Raw genomic sequence first — 7774 nt, 5'->3', positions numbered from 1 at the left:
TTAAGTTTAGATCTTCTGCCTGCCTCTGCCTCCCAAGTGCTAGGGTTAAAAGCATGCACCACCACTGCCTGGCTAATGTAATTTAAATTTTGAGAAAGGACTTGATTCTACAGACTAAGAACTCATTATATAACCCAGGGTGGCTTTAAACTCTCAGAAATCCTCCTGCCTCCGCCATGTGAGTGCTGGGATACCAATCACGCACAGCATTGGGCCTTTATCACACATTAGTGAAAACAACTGTTAAGGATGCCAACCAAGGCCCAGAGAGCCCTGGGAGCAGCAGCAGCCACTGTCCTTGAACAGAAGAGTCAGGATTGAAGCTCCACTGATGCTGGCTGTGGTCTCCTCCACCCTCACCAGCTCTCTGTGCCTGGAGTACAGCTACCCAGGAGCCAGCTGCTTTCCACTTGACTCTTTTGCCTGTCTGGGGACTTCAATGCATGGCCTCAGCCCAATGGGCTAACATTGTTTTTCCTTCATGTTCTCTGAGTAACTTCTGAGTGTGTGTGTGTGTGTGTGTGTGTGTGTGTGTATGTGTGTGTGTGTGTGTGTGTGTGTGTGTGTGTGTGTGTGTGTGTGTGTGAAATCTAAGTACGTTGAGGAAGTTGAAATTCTAGACAGACCTAAAGCAGCTTGTGCTCTAGCACCAGTGGGCTTTGTCTCTGTCTCAGGAGGAAGGGACATTTATAGAGATCCACCTGCCTCTGTCTCCCTGATGCTGGGATCAAATGCACATGGCACCTTGTCCGACTAATAATTTTTAACTATATGAGGTAGAGGGGGAAGGAAGGAGAGGAAGGGAAACAAATGAGACAGAAGTGAGAGAGCACACAGTCTGGCCTTAAACATACTTTGAAGCTTAGGCGAACCTTAAACTTGTGATCCCTCTGCCTCAGCCTCCTCAGCCCTTGCATTACAGACTACAATGCCCGCTTTGTTATGATCATGGTTAACACCTGGAGAGTGCCTTCATTGCCTCTTTAAGGCCACTAAAGCAATTGTGCTGAAACACCAGACATTCTGCCAACTCTCAGTGGTTCACTAAAGACACCAAAAGAGACAAGAGAGGCCAAGCTCTTTGGCATTGCACATACCCCAGGCAAAGGTGGTGTGTGTGTGTGTGTGTGTGTTTTGATTTCTCCCTAACCTTGAACATACTCTTCCCTAGAATTCTACTCTCTCCTCCTTGTGCCCCTGAACTCTCATCCCTTAGGAGTCTGTTTGAATCTTGTCTCTTTTCTGATAACCTGCCATCCCAGGAACGAGAGCCACTGTGCTCTCCAGTGTGGCCTGGTTAACGGGTCACGTCTGTCTATGAGCCTCAGGAGGCATTTCCTGATTTGCCTGCTTGTCTCTGCTATCCCCTTCGGATCTCAAAGCCCAGAATCATGTTACTGACTTGTAGTTATCTCGAGAACTGAGTCAGCAAGCCACAGCTTTGTCTGTCTCTCACTTTTCTGAAAAATAGAAGGCACAGGGAATGAAATAATAATAATAATAAAAACAGGACCACTTCTCAAGTTGTTGATGACATTCTTGTCATATGAATAGGGTCAGAGTGTAGACACAGCCTAGAACATGTACCCACCTACTAGTAGCACGACACCATGAGTCTTTAAGTGAATGTGGGAGTCTCTGCTCTCTCTGGGTTGCACCCCCAGCCATGCAGCACATACATTAACATGCAGTTAATGTGTAAGGTTAACTGTGCAAAGCTGGGGAGGGAAGAAGCTGTTTGGAGGCAGTGCTGTGGCTGAGTTCTGGAAGGCCTGGTACTGACTCACTCAGCCGGCTGTGGTTCACCTTCCATAAGTCACCTGGGAACAATAATCACCCGCTGGCCCACAAGCTAATCAGTCCGGGACAGCAGCTGATAACACTCTTGGAGCTCAGTCAGAAAATCCCAAGACTCTCCAAGAGGCAAGAACAATGGGGAACAGGAGACAAATCAGCCGTTTTCCCCGCGTTTGAAGATCTCAAATTTGATGTGAGCAGCAGACATGTGTAGGAGGCACAGTGACACAAGCTAGAACCAAAGGATGTTACAGTGGAAGGATAGGCAAGCACGTCCACTCCAGTGGCAAGGAGGGACCAATGCCTGGATCTAAGGGGCCAGGAGACGAGGGCTCAAGAGAATTCTGTGCTTGTCCTAGCCACATGTGTTACAGGGAATATCCTATATAACCTTCTACTAGTGCAAAGTAAAGAGTTTTAGACCAGAGGCCAGAGAGGCTCAGTCAGCAAAGTGCTTGCCACATAAGTATGACGGCCCGAGTTGAATCCCCTCCACTCGCATTTGAAAAATAAAACAAAACAAGATAAAAAGCCAGGTGGAGTGGTGCACATCTGTAACCTAAGAACAAGGGAAATTGAGACAGAATGGTCCTTGGGGTTTACCCCATCACCAGATCTAACCAACCAATGAGTTCTGGGTTCAGTAAGAAACCCCGCCCCAAAATACAAGGTAGGTCAGGCATGGTAGTGGACATCTTTAATCCCAGGATTCAGGCAGGGGCAAGTGGATCTCTGTGAGTTCTGGGGTAGCCAGGGCTTCATAGTAAGCCTCATCTTAAGAGAGAGAGAGAGAGAGAGAGAGAGAGAGAGAGAGAGAGAGAGAGAGAGGAGAGAGAGAGAAATATTTTAAAAAGAAAAGGAGGAAAAACTATTGAGGAGAACACCCACACAGGCATGCATGAACACACATATACATACCCACAAAAATTCGCTCACACATGTGCTCACACACACACACTTTAGCTCAACTCAGGTGAGCACTGTAAGTTCAACTCAGTGAATCTAGTTAACTTGGCTAAGTCCTACCAATACAACACTGGACTTTCAGATTTTGAGTACCCCAGCTCGTCCCCAGGTTGGCTGAGATACCCTCAGGGAAATAGTAAGCAAAGAAGAGAGGGTTAGGCATCCCAAGAGGAGGGGTGTGGACAAAAGGCACTGTGAGCATGCCCTTAGTCCCAGCACTCAGGAGCTGAGGTAGGAAAATCTATATGGAGGACAGCCAGAGCTCCACAGAGAAACTCTGTTTCAAACAAGTCAGAAGAAAACAAAACATAACAAAAGGCTGTTAGACTCGAGCCAGCTCATACTATAGAGAGAACTCCCCCTCAGTACTATGAGGAATTGGTTCGGTTTGAAGATCCCCAAGGATACCAGAATTCTCAAGTTTTGTTTTTCTTTCTATAAAATGTCATTATATGTGCTTACTACCTAGGTACAACCTCTAGAATACTGTAAACCACCTCTAGATTAGTCACAATGCCTAACACGACAGAGTGACAGGGAAAAGTATGTACATGTCTAGTACATATAAAAGATTTCATTCTATTTATTTATCTTCTTACTTACTTACGTGTGTGTGTGTTCCAGAGTGTGTGTTGTAGAGGTCAAAGAACACCTATGAGAGTCTGTTCTGTCCTGCTATGTGGGTTTCAGAGTTGAGCTCAGGTCATTAGGGTTGGTTGCAAGTGCCTTTACCTGCCGAGTCATCTAACCAGCCTCCAATAAATAATTGTTCAAATATTTTCAATCCATAGAGAGGTGAACCTTCAAAAGTAAAATCTGTAAACCTTGAGGACTGACTGACCTTTGTGTTTCAGCTCTAAAATCACATGAATTTTAAGATAATAGTAGTAATATACTAATCACACTGCGTCATGATTGTCATAATGCATTATTGGGTAATTACAACTTAATGGCAGAAAAAGTTCTGTAAAAGAGTAACAGCAAAAGCCGGGCAGTGGGAGCACACACACACCTTTAGGGCAGTGGTAGCACTCAGTCCAAGCACTCAGGAGGCCGAGGACAGATAGGGAACCTTGTCTTTGAACATTTCCATAAATAATGAAATAACTATGTCTTGATATTTTTCAAAATGATCACTGCAATAAAAACTAATGAGCATGTTCAAGCCTCATGTTTTGTTGTGTTTTGTTTTGTGAGGAAAATCTCCTCTCCTAGAGTGCAGTATTTGTAGTTAGGCACCGTGTTGTGCATCTCACCTTGAGAAGTCATCCATCTGCCTAACTGAAGCTTAGTGCCCTTTGACCAGCAACCCGGTCAATCACAGTTCTACTGGCTGATGATTCCACATGTAAGTGAAGTCATGCTGAATTTGTCTTTGTGTCTGGCTTATTTCACTTAGCATAATGTCCTTCAGAATCAACCATTGTGCCTAGCAGTTCTCTCTCTCTCTCTCTCTCTCTCTCTCTCTCTCTCTCTCTCTCTCCAGACTTATTTCTACGTGTGTATGTGTCTTGCTTGCATGCAATGCATATTTGTGCATCTCATGTGTGCCTAGTACCTTCGGAGGCCAGAAATGGGGTTGTAGTCCCTGAAACTGGAGTTACAGATGCTTGTGAGCCAAAGTGAGAGTGCTGGGAATTGAACCTGAGTCCTCTGCAAGAGCAGCAAGTACTCTTAACCTTGGAGCTATCTCCTCACCCAATAATACCTTTCTTTATCTAGCTTAAAGTATTTTGTATGTATGCCATCAAATTCCCACCAGCTTTTCCCCCGTTTCATAAATCAAAAAACCTTGGCTAAGAGATTGTTTCAGCAACACAGGCAAAGTCATAACAGAGGACAGAGGAGTGCTGTCAGCACGTGGTGCCTACAATCTACAGGACTCCAGAGAGAATGGAAAGGATATGAGGCTTGAGCCTGCATTTCCTCATCTCTGTAAGATGGACATGATACCATGTTTCAAAAGACTCTTGCAACTTTACCAGATAGCACACCGGTAGTACCTATTGTGGGCAAGATAAGCAAATGTTTTCTGTAACCCAGGAGATCTCTTTAGAGCCCTTGGGAACAGGGGTCTAAGGTTCAGAGAGTGTACTTAGAAGACAGACATCTACAATTCAAAGAGCTGGGTTCTGTAGCGGAAACCAACACCTTTTGCCCATCTGAACCACTAACAATGACCTGTTGCTGAATCAGCTGCTTTTGTTTCTAGGAAGGATGCTTTATCAAACAGGAAATGGGTTTTTAGTGCAACGAGGTCTCTACGAGTTCAAAATTCTGCTTTCGAATGTTCTTACAAGATGCACAATTGGCGCCAACTTACAGGAAATATTTTATTGGAATTGAAAGGTGCTGGTTCTGACAGCCTCTGTTCATATTGTCTACAAATTCCCACTGCAGTAATCTTGGTGTGTGAACAACAGCCACTCACTTATTTACTTTGCCAGCTATGAGTGAAACCAAAACACACTCCACTGAGCTTCCAGGACTCAGGTGCAGTTTTTGCAGAGTTGGAAGAAGAAAGGGCGAGCCAACATGGAGAGAGGATTCCTCATAGGTAAGACAGGCCTGGTATTTTTATGAGCCCAGCATGAGTTTCTCGTACTGATAAGCACTGGTCATTGAGGGAAGGAAAAGTCACCTTTGTAGATATAAAATATACAAGACTCTCTGTCTTAAAAGGCTGAGCAGGAAAACATTGAGTAAATAGAGGATATCCCTTCAATTATAATGTGAAAATTAAGTTGCTGTAAGAAAGTAAGCCAGGCATGGTGGCACACTCCTTTAATCCCAGCACTCCGGAGGCAGAGGCAGGAAGATTTCTGAGTTCCAGGCCAGCCTGGTCTACAGAGTGAGTTCCAGGACAGCCAGGGCTACACACAGAAACCCTGTCTCAAAAACAAAACAAAACAAAACAAAACAAAACAAAACAAAACAAAATAGGAAAGTAGTTGTTTCCTTCTGAGTGAAATACTCCTTAAGTTGAGATCAAGATCAACAGACTTTTCAGTCTTTGGGGGTTCACTTCTATCTAGGAAGATAGGACTCAGAAATTCTTCCTTTTGAAAAGCTCTTAAGGCCCTACATGGTAGAATTATCTATGATGTTCTATGATGTTAGGTTTTGTTGCCATCTTGCTTTAGGCCATTGGTTTTCCCAGAGCTTTACAATCAACCTGGGTGACAAGATTTCCCCAGTATCTTCAAAGAATTTAGCTACAGCTGGGTGTGGTGGTACGGCCTCTCCTTGTGGCATTTGGGAGGCAGCGCCTGGGACACCATGTTAGTTAGTCGTCCTCCAGCCTGGCTTGTAAATAATGAGTTCTAGGTCCTGGGCTATAGAGACAGGCTGTCTCAAAAAACAAAAACAACTAAGGGGTTATGGGGGTAAGCCATTCAAAACCAGTATCACAAATTAATTCAGCATGATGGTACTTGCCTATAATTTCAGCACTCGAAGACTGAGACAGGAGAGTTGTGAGTTCAGGGATACAGAATGAGATCTACCTCATAAAAGCAAACAAAGAAAACAGGCTTTGCAGTTATGAGCACTGGCTGCTCTTGCAGAGGACCTGGATTGGATTCCCAGGACCATGTGGCAGCTCACACTGTCTATAACAACTCTAATTCCAGGAGATCTCATACCTTCTTCTGGCCCTCTGGGCACTAGGCACACATGTGGTAACTTACATAATCCAGGCAAAACACTGATGCATACACATAAAAAATAAGTAAATCCAAAAATAAACACAGTAAAGACTGCTAGATCTCACTCTAGAGCACCTTGGTAGGAGGATTGTGTGTGGTCAAAATAAGAATGTACCCTGGAAATTCTATCAAGATTAAGTTCCCTTGTCTTTGAGCTATCTTGGTCCATGGTGAGGGGCTCCCTCCCAGCCCAGTTTACCCCCTGTCTTGGCTTCTAGAATCTTCAACTTTGTCTCACCATGGCCCTTGGATTGGGCCTCCTGGCGTAAACCAAGGTCTTTCTCTTTCTTAGGAACCACCAAACCATCCTCCACTTGCTAGTTCCAACTTGCCCTGGGAAGCCGGAGAGCCCTCCTTGATAAGCAGATCTCCTTTAGGAGTGAGGTTTGCATATCTCAGGACCCACCCTTGGAATATTCAACTACCAAGCCTGCCTCCATTCAAGCACAAAGGCCAGTTCCTGGGCATTGACGTTTTGTAGCAAATGTTCTTCCCTCAGGCTCCCTTAGACTCTTTCTTCTAAGAGATTTTCACCCAAAGAAGGCAGACAGGAAAAGGCCTTATCTTTGTAGACTTTCTATGGAGTAGGATAAACTACAGACAATTGTATCCAGCAATTTCCCCATCCTTAGATTCTACATTTTAGAGATTAAAGACTTGTACGGACTTGTTTTCTTTGTCCCTAGACTGTTTGGGGCAGCACCTGTCAACAGAGTTGACATTGCACTTGCTATAGTAAAACACTCCAGATGACTTCAAGTACACCAGGGAAGGCAGACATGAAGACACTTTCCTGTAATCCTGACACTGGGGAGGCAGAGGTTGGAAAACTGGGACAAATTAGAGGCTGTCCTAGGCCATCAGGGATATGTAGGTGAGATTCTACCTAAAAAGCAAAACGAAACCAAATAAACAAGAGCAACAAAGTCTTTCAATAAAGTATGTGTGATGTCTGGCCTGATTAGATGCCTGCCTTGGTGGGTAGGTACAAGCTAAGACTCGGAGCCTGGAGTTCAATGCCTAGGACCACTCAGTGGAAGGAAATAAACTGTTCATGTTGTCCTATAACTGCCACATACAAATTGTATGAAAATTAAATAAATCCTACCACCCCCACAAAATAACGATAAAAATTTTTTATAATAAAAATTTTTCACATTTTTTAAAATGAATTTTTATAATAAAAATTTCACATGCCCACACTGTCTATGTCTTCCTGCTCTATCACATGCCACCACGTAGCTAACACGAATGGTGATGTGTTCTGTTTATTTTGTCTTCTCTAGAATGAGGCTACATGAGGA

The 7774-nt window shown here is 44.1% G+C and overlaps 1 long non-coding RNA gene across 1 annotated transcript; it reads left to right on the top strand.

Moving 5' to 3' along the window:
• The first annotated feature begins 2684 nt into the window (after positions 1-2684).
• Positions 2685-7669, top strand: 9130001E16Rik. The gene is made up of 3 exons (XR_386048.2): positions 2685-4111; positions 4976-5320; positions 6763-7669. It is a non-coding gene; the product is annotated as an RIKEN cDNA 9130001E16 gene (long non-coding RNA).
• The last annotated feature ends 105 nt before the right edge of the window (positions 7670-7774 follow it).

Source organism: Mus musculus, chromosome 18, assembly GCF_000001635.26.
Source record: "Mus musculus strain C57BL/6J chromosome 18, GRCm38.p6 C57BL/6J".
In the NCBI taxonomy this organism is placed as follows: domain Eukaryota; kingdom Metazoa; phylum Chordata; class Mammalia; order Rodentia; family Muridae; genus Mus; species Mus musculus.
Note: the sequence above shows the minus strand (reverse complement) of the source record. Positions and strands in the feature narration are given on the sequence as shown.